Here is a 19,474-nt window from a genome sequence, read left to right as displayed (position 1 = left end):
CCTTCTTAACATCTAGACCTGTACTTTATTCCTCTCTTGTATTTTCCCCAATGTAGCCTCCAGCTTTGAGAAATGGAAAGGTTGCCTACCTCTGAATAATTGTCTACAATCTGGTAGGCACACATGGGTGTTGGACACACTGTTCACAAATTGTGAAGTGGCTCCTTCTTTCCCCATTTACATGCTAGTATTAGAGCCTTGGAATGCTACCTGTGCTTCCTAGGTGCGTTTCATAAGCATGTAGAGATTCTATGTAGATACTTTGCAAATCACATCAGGTTCCCTTGTATGATAGCAAAATTAAGGGGAAAAAGTAGCTGTAAAATATATAGGGCCCTTTTCCCACACTCAGGGAAGGTAAGTTGGGGCTTATTTTTTATTTATTCCATTCTAGGTAGTCACATCTACTAAATATAGATCAGTTTTTCTGAAGATATGATTATTTGTGGGGGGCACACCCCACAATACTCAGAGGTTACTCCTGGCTCTGCACTCAGGGTTCACTCCTGGAAGGCTCAGGGTAGTGCCAGGGATTGAACCTGGGTGGGCCACATGCAAGGTAAGAATCTTACCCATTGCATATTTCTCTGGCATTTATGATTACTTTTCTGGTGATATAATTTGAAAGATCACTATAATACTTATTACTTAATGTCACTGTTTGAAAGTTCTTTGAGAGGATCACTTTTCCAAAGTGAAGAATTATACCTCTGGTGCCCCCTGAGGTCTTATAGTGAGGTATCTGGATGAGATGCTAAGTACTGTTGACTCGTACAGTGTCAGGCATTCCCTTTACAAATTCTCCAGTTTTCTAATTGGCTCAGGAGAAGACTACTCTTTAAAGTTGAAATGTCTTTATCACCGCTCCGTTACCTTCCAAACATTTTTAATTTATTCATTTGTTTATAAACAAAATGAAAAACAACCCCCATGTTTGTTTTCTTAATATTTTCTATAGACAAGCCTTTTTATGTGCTTATGTCTCTGTGATCACAGCATTTTTCATGGCTCCTGTCTCCATATTGCACTCATTTTCTATTTAAGGTGATGATTTCCATTTGCAAACACTTTCTACAGTAAAAAAAAAATTTAATTAAAAAAATGACATTATGGAGACTTAGAGAGTCTTAGGCTCTGGGAAGTTCATGGTGAAAAATAAAAATACAATCTGAAAAAATTTTTGAGTTATAACTATTTTATTGAAGATCACAGTCTTTGGGTATTATTTTTTGCTCTTCTGATTTGAAGCTTCTAGAAACTATGTCCACTGAGTGTGCAAATTAATTCTTCCTTATGCAACAAACTCTTCAAGAATCCATGATGCAGTGGGAAGCTGGAGAGACTGGGGTGTGTCAAGGCCTTCCAGATTGAGATCCCTCAGAAAAGGTAATTGGCCTCCTACAAGCTACTTTTCATCTTGTAAGACAGTTTTACTGCCTAATGCAGTAGTTAGTCCACCAAATGCTTTCAGGATTTCTGTCAGAAGATGACTGGATGCTCTCTGGAAAACCCTGGGGGCATCATGTAACCCCCTTTCCATAACAGAGGTGGGCAGTTGCCCCATCTGAGAAGTGATGGGTGACTTTAAGAACCACTTCTCCCAATTGTCATCTTAGTTCTGACCTTTCCAAATCCAATGGGGTGGGGGGCAGACAATATTAGGGTCTGGTGAACATCTGGGTAGCATATTGGTTGAATGGATCTGTTTCTCCTTTCCTTTTACAGTGAGGAAACTATCCTCCGGTTTCTAGGAAAATGATTAATGATAGCACACAGGAGCCAAGAGTGTATGAGCTCTTGCTTTACTTTTTCGCTATTCACCTGTGTACCAATAGGCTTTTCCAGTGTGTTTGGCTGAGGAAACTCAAATGCCACGTCTTTTCCCAGCTAGTTTCTTGGCTTTAAGTCTCGGCCAGTGGTGCTCAGGGCTTGTTCCTGGCTCTGCACTCACAAATCACTCCTGATAAGGCACAGGGGAATATAGAAGGTGATGGGGATTGAACCCGGGTCATCCACATGCTAGGCAAGCATCCTGCCTGCTGTACTATGCCTCTGCCTATTCCAGCCAATTTCTTGACGGATCTGTGATTTTGTTCATTGTCTTTCTCTCTTCTGTACTGGAGCAATCATCCAGCGTGGATGGCACGTGATCTTCTGAAACATGCAAACCTGCCCTCATCCTGCTCCTTAGTTTCTCTTTATTTCTTCAAACCAAAGGTAAACCCTAACCCAGACAGACAGCAGGGCGTGTTCACAAGTGTGTGGTGACCTGTAAGAGAGGACTGACTCAGGGATGAGGTCAGGGTCACCTTCAGTGGCCACTTTATAAACATCAAGGAAGGAACAGACCTCCAGTCTAATTCTCTCAGTGTTCCCCTTTCCTTAGTGGTTTGGGGCATCACAGCTCCCTGTTTGACTCATAAAATCCGGGAAACCTGGTGTGATTATATGCCTATGTAGGGGAAATGGGGTGGGGGTGGGGGTGTTGTGTTGGTATCATCCTGTGATCCCAGGGCTTCAGTGCAGTATCCCCTCTCTGCTTCAGTACCCCCATCTCTCTTCCCTGGTAATCTTTCATGTGTTTTAGCATGATGTTTTCTCTGAGTCTGGATTTCTCTGTCATCTTCACCCCTTCCCATTCCTGAGAGCACTGGGTTACCTCTCTGTTATAACCCGAGTCAATATGACTGCTTCTCTTGCATCCTTCTGCTTCCAGATTTGTGGTAGCTCACTCTGGCTGTTAAAGTCTCATCCCTGTCTTCCCCTCCCACATGAAAGATGTTGTAGGCCTTTAACTGGTAGCCAACCTGGACCTGCCTTCACCACAGAGAAGTGTCCCGCTCTTTCTAAGCCATTTTCCCAGCTACCCCTGCAACTTTGTGGGATTGATTATTTATTATATTATTATTAATATTTGTGATGATTTATATAGATAAGTTTTCAACTGACATCTAAAATATGTTGCATTAAATTTTATTTTGTACCTGTATCTTATTGTGATAATTATCATGTCTTTTTTCCCCCCTTATATTTATTTATTGGATCACTCTGGGAAAAGTTACAAAGCTTTCAGGTTTAAGTCTCAGTCAAACAATGATCAAACACCTCTCCCTTCACCAGTACTTATTTTTCACCACCAAGACCCTGATATAACCCCCTCCCACCCCTCCCAATGCCTGTGAGGCAGATAATTTCTACTTAACTCTCTCTCGACTTTGATTACATTCATTATTTTGACAAAATATGCACCAATATTGTTTAGAATTTCCCCCCAACAATCAGAATTGCTGAAAAGGCATTGTGAGATAATTTGATTTCTATAGCTGGTTATGAGAACCATATGATGTCACACAGCCACTTTGCAGCAGCGAGATTTTGGATTTCTGATATTTTACTAGGTAAGTCTGGAGAGATTTCTGCAAAGAGCCAGAATAATTAAGAGATTGGTTTTTGTGCATCTGGTGTTATGGCTGTGCCAGAGAGCCGCTTGTGGGGGACAACTCATGATCTCAGTAGGGCATGAAGGACAAGCTGGTACCACCCCTCTTCCCATGAGACAGCAGGTGCCCCATCACCACTGGCTCATACCTGGTTTTCTATTAAGCTCTGAGGCAGCAGCCACCTTGCTGCTGGGGCGGGGGGTTGGGGGGAGTATCATTATTATTATTACTATTTTGTGCCTCACTTCTAATTTTCTCACAGGTCTGAATGTTGAAGTTATATACAGGTAGAAGAGTGGAGAACCTGTTTTCTTCTGAAAATCATCTGTCTCTGACTCATTATAGATATTCATTCATGGCTTTCCCTGTGCCATTTCTTTCACCCTTTCTTGACCTGATACTCTTTGCACCATCCCATACCTAATGCCCTACTTTTCAGTTAGTTCTACTCAGAGCACAGGATCTGTGCTCACCTCCTTCTTCTCTCTCACACAAGTTACGGTGAGACCCCTGAAGGTTGAGAGGATGACGAACTCATCTCTTTCTTCATCTTTATTCACAGTAGAGGGCTCAGCACATGAAATCATTCTATTGGCTGTCTGGAAATGGAAAGAGATGTTAAAATATGCTTTTCTGATGTCATATGAAAATGCAGTGGGACCCCATTTAATCCCTCACCCTCCAATCGGAACACCTGAAAGGGAAGCAGATGGAAAGGAAAGGAAGTGAGGGAAAGAATCAAAACACAATTTTTCATGCCAGAGCCTATATTCAACCAATCTTGATTTAATGACTTCTCATGCAGAAGTTGGGCTGAAAGAGAAGAGCTTCTGGAGCTTACCATCTAAGGGGATGTGTATATTTGTCTTTATATGTCTTTATCACATCATTTAGCTCATAAATAGTAGTTCAGCTTATGAGAATTAATGAATTACATATACAAATGGAAAAATTGTATATTGTATAGCAATGACAGAAAGCAAAAAAGTTTAGGGAAAATCTAACAGTGGAGTTAAATATAATAAATAACTTCATTTTATTTGTATTTAAAAACAAATGGTCCCAAATCCCTGAAGACCTCATAATGCAGGAGAGACCTAATTACATCTACTGTAGAGTGGCTGTCACCAAATGTGTGGCCCTGTGAGAGCACACACCTCTAGATTGTTATTTGAGTTCCATGAATCTGTATGGTTTACATAATTCATAAAATCTTTAAAACAAAAACAAAATTTATAGCGAACAGGACAAAATAAAATCAAAAGGGCAAATGGTTTGGAAGCTTATTAATAAGATTAATAAGTACATTAATATGATTGATAGTCATGCTTGTCAAGTTATACACTTGATAACATTGAGTGCATATTGTATAGGTCAGCAGGACTTATAGATTCAAATATTCCATAAATTATTTGCTTCTACGTAATTTTTTTCTTTTCTTTTTTTTTTGTGCCATAATTGGCAGTTCTCAGCATACTCCTTTTCCTGCCTTTGTGCTTAGAACTTACTTCTGACTCTGTTCTTCAGGATAACTCCTGGCAGGATTTGGGGAACTACATGCAGTTCTGAGGTTTGAAATAGGAGTGAAAACATGCAAAATGAGCCTTAAAACTGTATTATCTCTCTGGCCCCATATTTTTCTTTTTGTTTCAGACATAAAAATATATTTTGAACTAGAAAGAACCTGACAGTCTCTCAGGTGAGAATTGATGAACAAATAAGGCTTGGACCATTTCAGTATGGTCAAATGTAATTTGTCTCTTTATTTAAAATAAAATTGTCTTTTTATTTAAAATAAAAATGGTTGACATTTAAGGTAAGCCACATGATTTGATTACCACATATATAGTGAAATAGCTACAAATCAAGTAATCAGCATGTCTTCTCTCATTTTTACCTTCTTTTCATTTTCTTAATTTATTTTCTTATTTTTATTTTTTAATTATTTTTTATTTTATAAGGCAATTCACAACATTTGATTATATTTAATATTCAAACACCAATTCCACCACCATTACACCTTCCCACAACCATATTTTCTATATTTTCATCCCGAACCCCCATCCCTTCCCTAAAGCAGAACTGAAATAATATATTTTGTATTGTTTGTTATGAAAAACCACTGAAAATGCTACAAAAAAGTACCCTTAGAGGAAAGAGTGTGGAGATTGTTGCATTTCACCCAGGGGCCATTAAGCCCTTCTATAAGAGATCACTTACATGTTGTTAAAGGTTGAGCCGTGTGTGCTTCATATATATATATATATATATATATATGTATTTGCCTCTAAGATTGGTTGCCTCCTGCTTTGAACCCTATCAAATGTAGTGCAGTAATTTTAGAGTATGGGTAGGGTGTATTACTACCATCCTTCTCTCCTGGAAGGGTGCATAACATGACTCTTGTTATTACCATGCCACCACAACCCGCCACAGGCTGTTTCACTCAATGTGCCCTGGTGAGACCCCTCCCCGCCCCAAGGGATCCAGTTCCAGCTGTCAGAATCTTCCAGAACCCAGCTGCTGCCATGCCCACAACCACTTTCCACATGCTCAGGCAGAGTATCACCCATGAGTGAACCTATTCCTGGACCTTGAGGCTGCATTTGTGGCTGCGTGATACTTTACCTTTTTTTTTCTTGCTAAGTGTCCATGATAGCAGCATTTCTCAAACGGTGACTTATGACCCATAACTAAGTCATACGATTAGTTTAGTCATTGCTATCCAGTAGGAGTATTGGATTTGAGACACAGGTAAAATTTAGAATTTTCTACTAGGCATACTAGAAAGCAGTTGAACTTTAGGAGTATTCTAAATAATCCATCGTTTCTATAATATTATACTTGGCATATAATGAAAATGAAATAATATTGCACACTTATTATTTTGATATCTCTGAGTATAAAGTCAGGTATAAGCCATAAACACCTCCAGATATGGCCCCAAAACTAAAAACACAAACACAAGCAAAAAGTGTTCACTATGCAGTGAGCAAGAAATTAAGAGCTAGAAATGGGCTGGTGCACATGCTTTGCATTCTCCAAGTATGGGTATAATCTCCAGCACTGCATACCTCCTGAGCACTGCAGGAAATAACCCCCAAGCTCAAAGTAGGGAGTAAGTTCTAAGTATCACCATATGTGTATCCTCAAATGTATTTATGAAAGAGTGGCAGAGTGTTCCCCAAAATATTATGAGCAGTTATCTCTAAGTCAATGAGGTTAAATCTGTTTTAAATCTGTCTACACACATTTTGTGCACGTGTTTCCCAATTTTTCTTTAGGATGCTTTTACGGTTTTGCATAAGAAATTTGGGGAAGTTTCTTTTAATTTGCAAAAGATTGAATGAATGAGTCAGAGTGTCCTGACAGGGGGTGCCAGGGATGACTGTGTTCTCACCACAAACTTGGAAACAAGAGGTTCAGATTGCCCTCTGAGAATGGGGCTCAGAAATCAACATCCAAAGTGTAAGTGTTGAGTAGGGTGAAATCTCTTAAAAGAATCAGAATGACTCACAGAGCAGAAATTAGCCCTTGCCACCAACAAAACTTGACATTTAGAAATGTGCTTTGGAAGAAGTCTGTCAGACAGGACCGGGTAAAGAATGGAGGCGCCTAGCATGGATCCACAGAGGCCAACTTGGTCCACCTCTGCAGACACGGGCATACTGTGCTCGGTAAGATCAGCCTCTGTTTCCCTCTTGCTCCTACCTGAGGTTTCAGGTATATGGAGAGTCAAAAGCATCATTCTGTTATCTGGTCTGGGAGCATTAAGGATTAGGATCTCTCTCACAGGAGAGTGATCACACTCTTATCCATCTCTTCCCTTCTGACTGACTTCACTCAACATGATACCCTCTAGTTCCATCCCTGTTGTGGAAATTTCATAATTTTGTTCTTTTTTAGAGATGTAGAGTAAATATATACATCAAGGTATCAAACAGGGGCCAAAGGCAATTCAGAGGCAGAACTGATCACAAAACTGAGTGTGTGTATATGTATGTGAGTGCGTGTGTGTGTGTGTGCGCGCACACATGCATGCATATATGTGTTTTGGGTAAGGGGGTTGAAAGGAATGGGTATTTGTGACCTTAAGGGAGGGAGGGAGGTATATTGCTGATGAATCTAGTGTTGGAATTATGTACCTGGGAAATCATCATTAACAGTATTATAAACCACAGTACCTCAATCAATGAAATGGTTAAAATTTGGATTTCCTGATTAAACTCCCTGACTCTAACCAGGGTTAGGCCCATGAAAGAGTCTGCCTGTCCCTTAACTCTCCTGGCAGCCTGTCCACAGCTGGCCATCCATCCATTTGACAATGGGTTTCCTTACTGTGAATGAGCAGATTTGGCAGCTTGTTTGATAAATGTCTCTATGAACACTGTAAGAATGAGTCAATGCTCTGGGTGCTTTCAAATCCATGGCCCTGACAAGAGGAATTTATGAGCCCAAGATTGTGGACCTTGCAAATTGCCTAAGATAACAGTCCCCTTTGGGTCATTAGACATCCCTTCAGCCTCTTCTCACCAATGCTAGGAGTTAGGTCTCCTGTTATGCAGCCACTCACTCGTTCCTTTTTCTGTGCTCCACCTATGCATCTGTCTTCAAGAAAACCAGATGTGTCCCCCTAGGTCAGATATTAGGAGCTCACTGAATTCAATAGGAGCCTCACCACAGAACCCAGAAGGACTGGAACTCTAGGAACTTCCCCAGAGAGTTGAGTGGCTGCAGGTATTCCTGGGAGCTTACAGAGAGCTCACATCCACTGTCCATCATGGCTCCATTAGAACGAGAGACGCAGCAACTGTGGATTTAGCAAATCAAAATTTGGCTTTGATTGAATTATCTGAGTAATTTTACACAAACAAACCTTTTGGATACTTGACCATTAAATTAAGAGCAATACTTACTACCTTCCTTTGTAGCCATGATGGATTTAAAAGTATATTATTGCCTAAAAATAATGAACCAAACATTGCTGTTTCTTTATTTTTGAGATAGAATTTGAATTTGCATATGTTGGTTGACATTTATTATTTGAATATTTAATTTGGCTTGCAATATAAGAAAATACATTTTAAAAGGTGAGATAATAAAGAAAAAAACCCGAGACAACCAGCAATACTCTATATAGCTTGAATCTTTGTGACTGAATATTTAGCTTATATTAAGGATGAATTTTCTTCTGAATGACTATCTTGCAATATAAATTCTATTTCAATGCATTTTCAAAATATATATTTACACAAAGATGATTTTATTTTTGCTTCCACTATCCCAAAGCCTAGAAAGAAGCCTCTCAAATATAGAAACACCTAAATAAGTTTGTGTTTCTCTGACTTTGTGGCTACATTGATTCTATTGTCTGGCCTTTAGTCTAAAGTTCAGTTTTGACTACTGCAGAGTCAAAGGGGTTCGTTCGGTAGATCTCTCAGAACTGCAGTCAGAAAACCCTCTCTGTGTGCCTCCTCAGATTTCTCAATTTTCTCTATCAAAATGGCACTCAATTTTGTCTTGCAGGGTCTGGTGTCAACAGAACAGAAAAGTAGAATTATTTTTTGAACAATTTTAACTTTTGTCATTGCCTGCTTCTTTTTTTTTTTTAATTTATTTTTTATTTTTAGTGAAACACCATGAGGTACAGTTGTAGATTTACAATTTTTTGTGCTTGGGTTTCAATTATACAATGATCAAATACCCATCCCTCCACCAGTGCCCATTTTCCACCACCATGGATAATATCCCTCCCACCCCCATCCCTCCCATCTCACTCTGCCTCTGTGGCAGGGCATTGCCTTCTTTTTTCATTGGTTCTGTAAAACAAATACTAAATGCTTTAAACATCACTCTAATGTTGAGTCATAGCATAGGCAGGCCAACTTCCTCTACCAGACCATGTGATGCTTGAAAGCCATGATTCCAGGGCTTCAGAGACTTAGCCATGTCCTTGAAAGACCATCCCTATTGGTAGAACCATGTATTTCTATTCTTGGTGAGCACCACTTCAGTATTTTTCCATAAATATATAACTATCAGTCTCCATTGTTTTAATTCTTCCTACTGTAGCGATTGTAGAAAAGTTGAGAACCTTATTTGCTTTACATTTAATAAAGATGACACAGTATTACATTTAAAGACAACCGCCATGTTCCCTATACAATATTCCTGTTTCCCACACTGCAGCTCACTCTATTATTCTTGGCTAAAATGTTTTTCCAAACTCTTCAACATCTTGGCTGAGCTTCTCTAGATAAAAGGTAATCTCAGTATCTTCCTTGAGATCCATCAACTGAATTATAGTTAAGAACGCCTCACATCTATTATTGTATTTGCCAAAATTTATGCTAGTTCACCCATGATATAGACTTACCAAAGTTAACTGGAAGAACTTCTCTTCCTAAGGAAGTCCTGTTCTGCTCTTGACATTTGTTTTTATGTGAAAGGATTACTTTGAAGAAAATGGGTTCTGGTGAAACTGGTCAGATTTGTTTCATATTGGACTTCAGTCCTCTATGTTCTCATCTGGCCCATGGCCCATTTGCCTCCAGATTTGTCTTTATAGAGTCCAGATCTGATGATATTATGAGTGCTCTGTGTTTTCTGAGTGGGGACAGGACTCAGCATGCTCCTGAAAGCTCTGGACTCTTCTTTTTGCAGTCTCTCCTTCTAGTGTATAACTTTAGCCTCCACTGGCTTTCTACTTGGTTTACATTTATTCCTATGCTTGAAATGCACAGGAACTTAACTCCTGTTGAAGTTCTCCTTTTCATTCATAGTCAACATAGATGATTTTCCTTTTCTTCCTCCTGTTCCTTCTCCTACTCTTAGTTTTAGACTAAATATGGCAGTTCTGGGGGCTGGAGAGATAGCACAGTGGGTAGGACGTTTGCTTTGCACGCGGCCGACCCGGGTTTGATTCCCAGCGACCCATATGGTTCCCTGAGCACCGCCAGGAGTAACTCCTGAGTGTAGAGTCAGGAGTAACCCCTGTGCACCACAGGTGTGACCCCAAAAAGCAAAAAACTAACTAACTAACTAACTAGGGCAGTTCTGTGGCTTTATTTCTGGCTCCATGTTGAGAGGACCAAATGATGTGCCAAGGATTGAACCTTAACCTCTGTACTTCCTCCCAAGTTCAGATGACAAGAAGACATTTATGGTTTGAAGCTCACTATTCTCCATCCTCCCTCTTGGCAGATTCAATTCTGTGGACAGAATCTAAGGGTTTGTTTTGGTTGACTATTGTCTGTTCCCTTCCTTTATTTCTTTATGCACCACACATGAATGAGAGCAGCTGGTATTTGTGCTTCTTCTGACTAATTTAAAAATGATCTCCAGTTTCATTCATATTTATAGCAAAAGACAAGATTTCATACTTTCAGATAGCTAAGTAATATTTGCTTGTATATTTATGTTCCATTTTCTATTTTCTGACTTGTTGATGGTACCTGGGTTGTTTCCTTATCTTGGCTATTAAAAATAGTGCTCAAAAGGATAGATGTGAATTTTCTTTCTTTTATTGGGGATATAACCCAGCACTACTTGGAGGGGGCCTGCAGCCACTTTTTGCAGAGGTTAGCCTTGTTCAGACCATTGGCGCTCAGGCAGGGGACGCTCAAGATCCCCCAGAGCTATACTCAGTGTGCCTGGGCTCAGGTGGTGACAGGCACCATGTGATGGTGGTGATAGCTAACTCATCCTTGGCATGAATCTACAATTGAACTATTTTCCTTATCTTATATTCATATTTATAAGATTTTTTTGTATTCTTCAGTGTGATATCTAGAAATAGAGTTGCTGCATCATATGGTGCTTATAGATTTTTTAAAAATATCTATCCTGGTTTCTATAGAGGCTGAACTAACATATATCCCCCTCAGCAGTGTATAGAGACTCTTTTTCTCTCTACAGCTCCTCCAGTACTTGATGTTTCTGGCCTTTCTGTTTTTTTTTTTTTTAATTATTGAATCACCATGAGAACAGTCACAAAGCCTTTCAGTTCAAGTCTCGGTCAGACAATGATCAAACACCCGACCCTTCACCAGTGCACATTTTCCACCACCAAGAACTACAGTATACCCCCCCAACCCCCCCCCCCCACACCTGTGTGGCAGATCTCCACTTTACTCCCTCTCTCTCTCTCTACATTGATCACATTCAATATTACGAAAGAAGAACCAACATTGTTATTTGGAATTTTCCCCAACATTCAGACCTGCCACAAGGACATCATTAGATAATTTGTTTTCTATTGCTGATTATGATATGATGTCGTGTGGCCACAATAGCAGCCACGCAAATTTGGATTTCTGATATTTTAGTAATAAACCTAGAGATATTACTGGCGGAAGCCTCTGAGTTCCGAAATTGGTATGTGTGCCTCTGGGTTCATGGTCGGTCAGAAGCTGGAGGAGGAGTTTGAGGGTGGCAACCTGGAGCATTGTCATGGCTAGGAGCAGGGACGATTCCACCCCCCATCCCATGAAGCCCCACGTGCCTCGTCAATGCAGTCTCATACCTGGCTGTTCATTAGGCTCTAAAAGATGCAGGCCACCATGTCGCCGCCACAAAGACAGGCAGATGGACAGACACCCTTCTGCTCCCAGGGTGGCATAGTACCATAGTTAAATACACAGTCCAAATATTTTTTGGTTGGGCATTATCTTTTGCTCAGATTTTCCCACCACCACTCAAGCCTGATTTTCAGGGACAAATGCTAGATCATTTACTTTCCATTGATCACTTTGCATATCAGGAAATGTCGCACGGCTGCGTAAGTGGACGCGAGGTTTGGAAAAAAAGTCCTGGTACCCGCATGCCAGAGCCATGCTTGTAGAAGCTCATGGTCACCGGAATTCCATCCGGAGAAGGTAGGGAGACAGCACCTACCACATCTGGGACCTCTCGGTGATATCGGCTCTGGTTGGGGCCCGGATTATTCTCCAGGAGCTGTGGGGCCCTCCAGGTTTCTGGCCTTTCTAATGCAGTTCATTCGCACAGTGTGAGATGATATGTTGCTTTTATTTTGATTTGAATTTCAAAGTGATAACAAGTGATTAAGAGCAATTTTCCATGTGGTCATTGGATTTCTGTATGTTTTCTATGGAGAAGTATCTGTTCAATTCTTCCAATTTAAAATAAATTTGTTTTTGAAGTTAGGGAGTACTTTATATATTTTGGATATTAGCTCTTCATCGGATTATGATGTATGAATGTGTTCTCCAGTTCAGTTAGGTCTTTTTGCTTTAATATTAGTTTCTTCCACTCTGTAGAAATTTTCTAGTTTGATGTAATGTAGTTTGTTTATTTTTGCTTTGTTTTCCTTGCCGACACAGTTGAATCCCCAAAGGTTTCACTGGGGTCAATGTCATGGAGAATTTTTGTTTGTTCCCTTCAGTGTATCTAATGTCTAACACCAAATCTTTAATCTATATTGAGTTAACACTATTACATGATATGAGATAATGATTCAATTTTATTCTCTAGTCTGTGACTATTGGCTTATTTTTTTATGATATCATCATAAGAATATGGATAACTGGTGAGGGGAAGAATCCATTTCAAAGAAAGACAACTGTTAAACGATTTTGACAACGAAATTAAATGCATTATTTTAGTAGGGTCTATACTAGAAAGTCTGACTCAAGAGCAAATATTGAGAAGACTTTATGAATATTTTGTCATCTGGAAAGATTTGGCACATGCCAAATATAGAGCTTTGTTGAGCCATAGTATAGATATGATAGTTTTAGGGATCAGCTTACATGAATTCTTACTACACCACTTAAATTTTTGTTAGAAAATATCTGAGTTTTTGAGATGAATGTCTTAAGATGAATTTCTTCACTTATGAGTTCATCAACTTTGAATACACTTCTTATACTATGGGATCACTTTACAGTGCTTCCTCAAGGTAGGAGTCAGAAATTTCTGGACATTGACATGCAATCATAGGCTCTACTAATCAGGGAATAGTTGGAGGCAACTGAAAATCAGCTGTGGATTCTGTGTTTGGGTGAGGGTGATGGTATAGCATCTGATTTAAAGCTCAACAGCAGTCAACACTTTTGTTCAGGCCCTTAGGTCAGCTGTGCATGCCATGACTTCTATGTAGCATGGACCACAATGTTTTTACTGAGGTATCTGCATGTTGATTATTTCTTTTGGTGGTCTGGACTGCAAACTGGATCTTTCTTCAGAAATTTTTCTTAGTTTTTCAATAAGTATCTTTGCCACTCAAATTCAATGGAGGCGGCATTTGGTTGCAATGAAGACCTCTGACTACTAAGAGGGATATATTTCCGTGAAACAGGATGATTAATGTAATTTTTCTAGTTTCCTTGGAATTTTAACAAGTGTCTCAAAGGAAGAGAAAAACACAATAAATGAACCACCTCTGGCTGACCTCCTGAAAAACTGCAGAACTAGTTCTTCCAACATTTTCCAAGTCTCTATTTCTAATTGGTACATGTACAGTAATGAAATTACTGAAAATTGATAAATTCCTTTGGAGATGGTGAACTTCATCTCATGGAACTCCTCCTGAAGTGATAACTCTTTTTAAACTTCATAATAGAAAGGCTGCTATCAAGTGTTTCCTGTAGGTATAGGGATTATAAGGACAGATACTCAATTCATTGTTCATTTGTGACTTCAAAGGGAAGTCAATATTTTTGTCTTGTATTTTTTTATTGAAGACTACTACTAGATTAAAATGTATATGCATATATTGAAAGCCAAATTACTAATTTATTGTTGGTATACATATATATATTGTTTACAAACCCATCAGACTTGCATACATCCCTTTTAATATTATTATAGTCAAAGGATGCTAAACCTTCTTGTGAAAGTTTTGGTATAGGAATGGGAAGAATAATTGAACATTTTCCTTTTCCCTCCATAAACTTTCCTACTTCTTTCCTCAACTCTATCCACCTACACTCCTCACAACCCAGAATACAAATATTGATCAAATCAGGCAAATATCTATTGCAGTGTTCTCTGAGCTCTAGACACCCATAGTTCACTGTGTCTCGCAATGGTAGATGCTCCTTTCCTAGAAAATACCCATTGTGTTCAGTATCAGTTTTGGTATCAGGAGCTGAATCATTTTAGCAACCTCAAATGATGATTAATGCTTGTGACTGGCGTCCGGTAATATTATCCCGCATTTTCACCAAAGCTGGCAAGGACAGAGATACTGCATTTGTCTTGCAAATCTGCTGGGGCAGAGCCAGAGTAAACATCAACTGGAGGTTCCAGTAGAGGCAAACTCATTAGAATTTTAACCAATTTGCAAGAATCATCTCAATTAGTATAGCTCATTAGACTCTAATTAGACTTTAAGCCCTTCTTTTAACCTGGGAGCCTTATTGGGGATGTTGCCGGGGGTGTATATCTACATGGTTGTATACCTATGGATGTGCCAAAAAGTTAATTTTCCCACAGCAGGGTGGAGTGATCCAAAGAAAACAAACGAAGAATCAGACTGGCATGACAAAAGTATCTTAAGACTATACAAGGTAACAGGGCCTGGACTTTGCAAAAAGAAATTAAAAAGTTTCTTTTTCTCTTATCACAGCCCGAAGATGCTGTTGATATTAATCTGTTAGTCTGTGCTCAAGAATGGTCAATAAAAATGTATTTAAAGAAAAGTGGCTGCTTTTATTCTAGGCCAACCTTAGGTAACCTTAGGATGACTTACTTGGTATTAAGCCAAGATCTGTCCTGGCCCTGGTCCTAGCTAGTATCTACCAGGTGCCTGCAGCACTGTCTTGAGATCCTCTCAACCCAGGAAGGATTTGTATAGTGTCCAACATGGGTCCTTCTAGTTAACTCTTTGTAGATGCTAGTGATGCCCCTCCCCCCACTGCTATTGACATTACGAAATTTTCAGATGTTGATTTTGGTTGTGACATGTATCTCCTCAAGACTCAAGGCACCGACTATTTCTCTTGTGTTTGATTTCCAGGAGTTCATAGACCTGGCAGAGAATTCCTGGGTTCCTCACTACAGAGTTCCCAATTTTCAAGAGCATGACCGTTGCCAACACTTCTGGTAATGGGGATCTGACCATTTTCTACCTAGCCCCACCTCTTAGCTTGGGGACCCACACTGATGGTGCCGCACACAGCTCCCATGCAGCTTTTCTGATATTTCCATGATTTCTATGGCTCTGTCCTTTAGGTGAAGAATTTCCTTCTCATTCAACTCTTCTGCAGATGATGCATTTTGAGATCTTTCTCAGTCTTCAATCTGTCATCCTTTCTCACTTACAGCATAGGAATAAGAGCTGAAAACATTTGTCTTTGTGTATCTTGCCTCCCAATAAAAGCAGCAAGTGGAATTCATATTCCTTGCCCTTTATACACCCGCTGATGTGGTAGCACAGGATCCCTTTACCTTTATTTGGCAGTGTTAAGGCATCTTTGCCTAGGACAGAGCATCACATCCAACAGTGTCTTAAACCTGGTTTCTCCCTATGGTGAGTTGGTTGTGTCTGTCTCTGCTCTGACCCATCTAATGGTAGGACTCTATTGATCCTGTTTAACTTGTTATATTGGATATGGATTTTTTGTGTGGGGGTGAGGGGAAGACGAGCAGACCCAGCAATGCCTGGAGCTTCCTTCTGGCTCTATGCTCAGGGATCACTCTTGCCAGAGATAGAACTAGGGTCAGGCAAATGCTGGCAAATGCCCTATCCCATTGTGTTATCTCTCTGTCATAGATAGTCCTTCTTAGTGACTCAGTCAAGAATTAAGAAATACGAATTGCCTTGAGCTGTTTCTTGGGGTCACATGTAGTCCTTGCTTTTCATCTACTGCAGCATTGTGATTTTTATTGAAAAAATCTAATTTGTAGCTTTTATTATCCCCAAATATCTAGCCAACTAAATTTTATATTTGACCTCATCTTATTTGCTCATAAGGTAGTTTCTTGGAAATAGAGCTTTGAAGAAAATAATATATATTATATATAATATATATTATATAAAAATATATATATATTTTCTTCATCTCTCTCTCTCTCTCTCTGTCTCTCTCTCTCCCCCTCTGTCTCTTTGTCTCTGTCACTGTATCTATGTTTGTCTCCCTCTGTCTTTGTTTTCTTTTAAATGACTGAATGGTTTTAAGAATCCCCTCAAGAATCCAGTTAGCACTGGGACTAACAGTGGTCCTAGAATCCCAGAACTCTGCAGGGTGTGGCTATAAAAGTAGCGTCCAGTCTATCTTTCAAACTTAAAGTGTTATTTATTTCTTTATTGTTATCTAATAGAAGATTTAAAGTTTTGAAGGAGAGAAAGGAGAAATCAGCACATAATAGCAGGGCATGCATGCATTGGATTAGAAATAAGGCTATCTTCTAAGGTGTGTGATTTCTGTATTTATGCTGAGCCCATCTTGCTGAAAATCCTCTGTGGGTTATTTCTTTTTTTTTTTAGTTTTTTTGATTGCTTTCATATTTCTCCTGCTCAAGGAATTTTCACTTTATAGTTATAAAATACCCTTTATTCCTCCCCCCATCCGCCCACTCAGACCCCTCTCTAGTTATAGTCCTCTATTCTGTCACCAGACCCTCTTTAAGGCGCATGAGCTCACCCCTTCACTTCATCATGGACCATACTTCCTACGGCTTGCTGGAAGTGCTCCAACTTCACTGTTCTTCTAGTTTCTGGAATGTGTTCCCCATCATTATCACAGTGGTTCTCCCTTAAACACCTACTGTCCTCCTCTCCTCCATATCATTTCCCAGTGAATCCTTTCAGAGGAGGTACTCCTGCTCTTCACTTTGTAAAATCACATATGACTCTGCTGTAATTGTGGCTGTTTTGCTTGATATACGTTTGTGTATCTTATTAAATTAAAACTCAAATGATTAAAAGTTATTGAGACTTGGAAGATATCTTAAAGAACTGGAGCTCATGCTTTACATGGGGGAGCCCTGGATTCAACCCCCAATACTACATTATTCCTGGAACCCCACTAGGAGTATCCTCTCCTTCCGCCTCCCTGGTCCTTCCAAGCATTACCAGGTGTGGCCTTCAAAGAAAAATAAAAACAAAATATTACCGTGACTTTAATGTTTCCCATAGGCTTTATTTATAGTCTTTCGTGTTTAAAATAACTTTAAAAGACTGTCACCCTTTTGTCATTTTCACTTTTCAGAGGAGAAAACAGGTGTAAAGAAATTAATTTATTTATTCAAACTCCCTTGAATTTTCACGTGGTAGAAGTGGAATGAAACCCATTGCTCTCTACCATGACAGTAGTTTGTGTGGCAGTTTGCTTACCATGGTGTCCTCTCTCCTAAATACAATAGGTTCAAGAAAACACATGTGATCTTATGAAAGTTGACCATTTACTTTTCCTTCAATGTAGGGTTTCTTTATTCCTTGTGTTGAGAAGGAAAGGGGATGGCTACATGTATATAGTGAGGTCACTGGTTAGGATTGCGTCTTCTAGTACCTTTCTAGACAAGACGCAGAAGAATTGGGAGGGAAGAGGTAAGAGTAGGAACATGATTTTAAAACCTGGTGCTGCTGTCTTACTGCTTGTCATTAATTATTTATTGCAGGCATCAGTAGAAAAAAGCACTTCTAATTAAACCCCAAGAATAATGGAAAAGAAGAAAACTGGGACATTGGTGATGGAAAATGTACATTGGTGAAAGGAATGTTGTCTAAACATTTTATGACCGAAACCTAATCATGAACAACTTTGTAACTGTGTATTTCACAGTGATTTAATTAAAAAAAAAGAAAGAAAGAAAAAAAAAGAGAATGGGTGGAGAGCAGCCCAAGGGCATTCCTAGTTTCCTATGTAGTTAAGGGGAGAGTTCCCTCTCAATGTGTCCTGAGACTTGACTGTAGGATGACTAAGGAGAATGATTCATCAGTAATCTTCCTATTTTTCTCTCCTTGAAGAATTCTAACCAGTTTCTGTTGCCATGGAGGGTAAACCTCTGTCACATTGAATTTGTTAATGTTTAGAGCAGAGATTGGAGGGATGGAGAACCAACAGGCATCCCTGGGGGAAACCTAGTCAGAGGTACCACAGAAGAGGTTAAGAACAAGGGCTTCAGATCACATCCTACTTTAGTTCATTTACCTATGCAATAAAGTGTCAGGATAGGTTCTGTGGTGGTGGTTGTAGATACAGAGAGTATAAGACAATGTTACTTTGGGGGCTGTTTGTATGATACAACCTCCTAACACAGGGACTCTGGTGCTGATGAGTTTAGTTAACTGTGTTCAAGCCAGGAGGGTATTTAGTAACCTGCTGTTTGGTCTCTCTCGGGGAAGATCTGGAACACCGAAAAAAAGAGACAGTTGAAAAGTATTTCAGATATTCAGAAAACTGGGGTGGAGTCAGCAGAAAGATGAAAGGTGCTTAATTCTTTTATCAAGGTTGGGGGCCATGCCTGGTGGTACTCCGGTCTACTCCCAGCTCTGTGCTTGGAGTCACTTCTGGCAGTTGCAGGTCACTCCTTACGTATCTCCAAGTTATTAAAAGATCCTTAGGGTATTGAAATAAGGCCTGATAGTATGTGAGGTGGCGAAAGCATTTTAGAATTTTCCCATGGAGATTTTTTACTTTATTGGTGAGGGGAGCAGGAGGTAGTTGTGAGGAATCTGACACCTCTTATCTCCCATATCTAACAATCAACAATTAAAATCCAGCTCTTGGACCACAGTCCACAGGCCTCTCTCAAGAACTCTGAGAAGCTACTGTTTTTCCAGGGACTGAATCCACAAATACTCTTTCCATATATCATCCTTTCAACGCTATCGCACCTGTCCATTGGCCATCCATACATGGACACTAAGTTACAACGTTATTGAGCTCCTGTGATTTCAAGGTGCTCTGGCAAAGGCCAAGAAGGAATATCAAGCCTAAGACAAGTAGCCTTGTATGGCAAGTTTATACTAAATATTTACAGAAGTTCTCTGAGTTTGGATTTGATATCTATGATAAACCAAGGGTTTAGAAGGTCAGACAGTTTTCCCAAGGTCATGTAGGTGATGA

The sequence above is a fragment of the Sorex fumeus genome, unplaced genomic scaffold (assembly GCF_029834395.1).
Source record: "Sorex fumeus unplaced genomic scaffold, SorFum_2.1 ptg000034l, whole genome shotgun sequence".
NCBI classification, from domain to species: Eukaryota; Metazoa; Chordata; class Mammalia; order Eulipotyphla; family Soricidae; genus Sorex; species Sorex fumeus.
Note: the sequence above shows the minus strand (reverse complement) of the source record.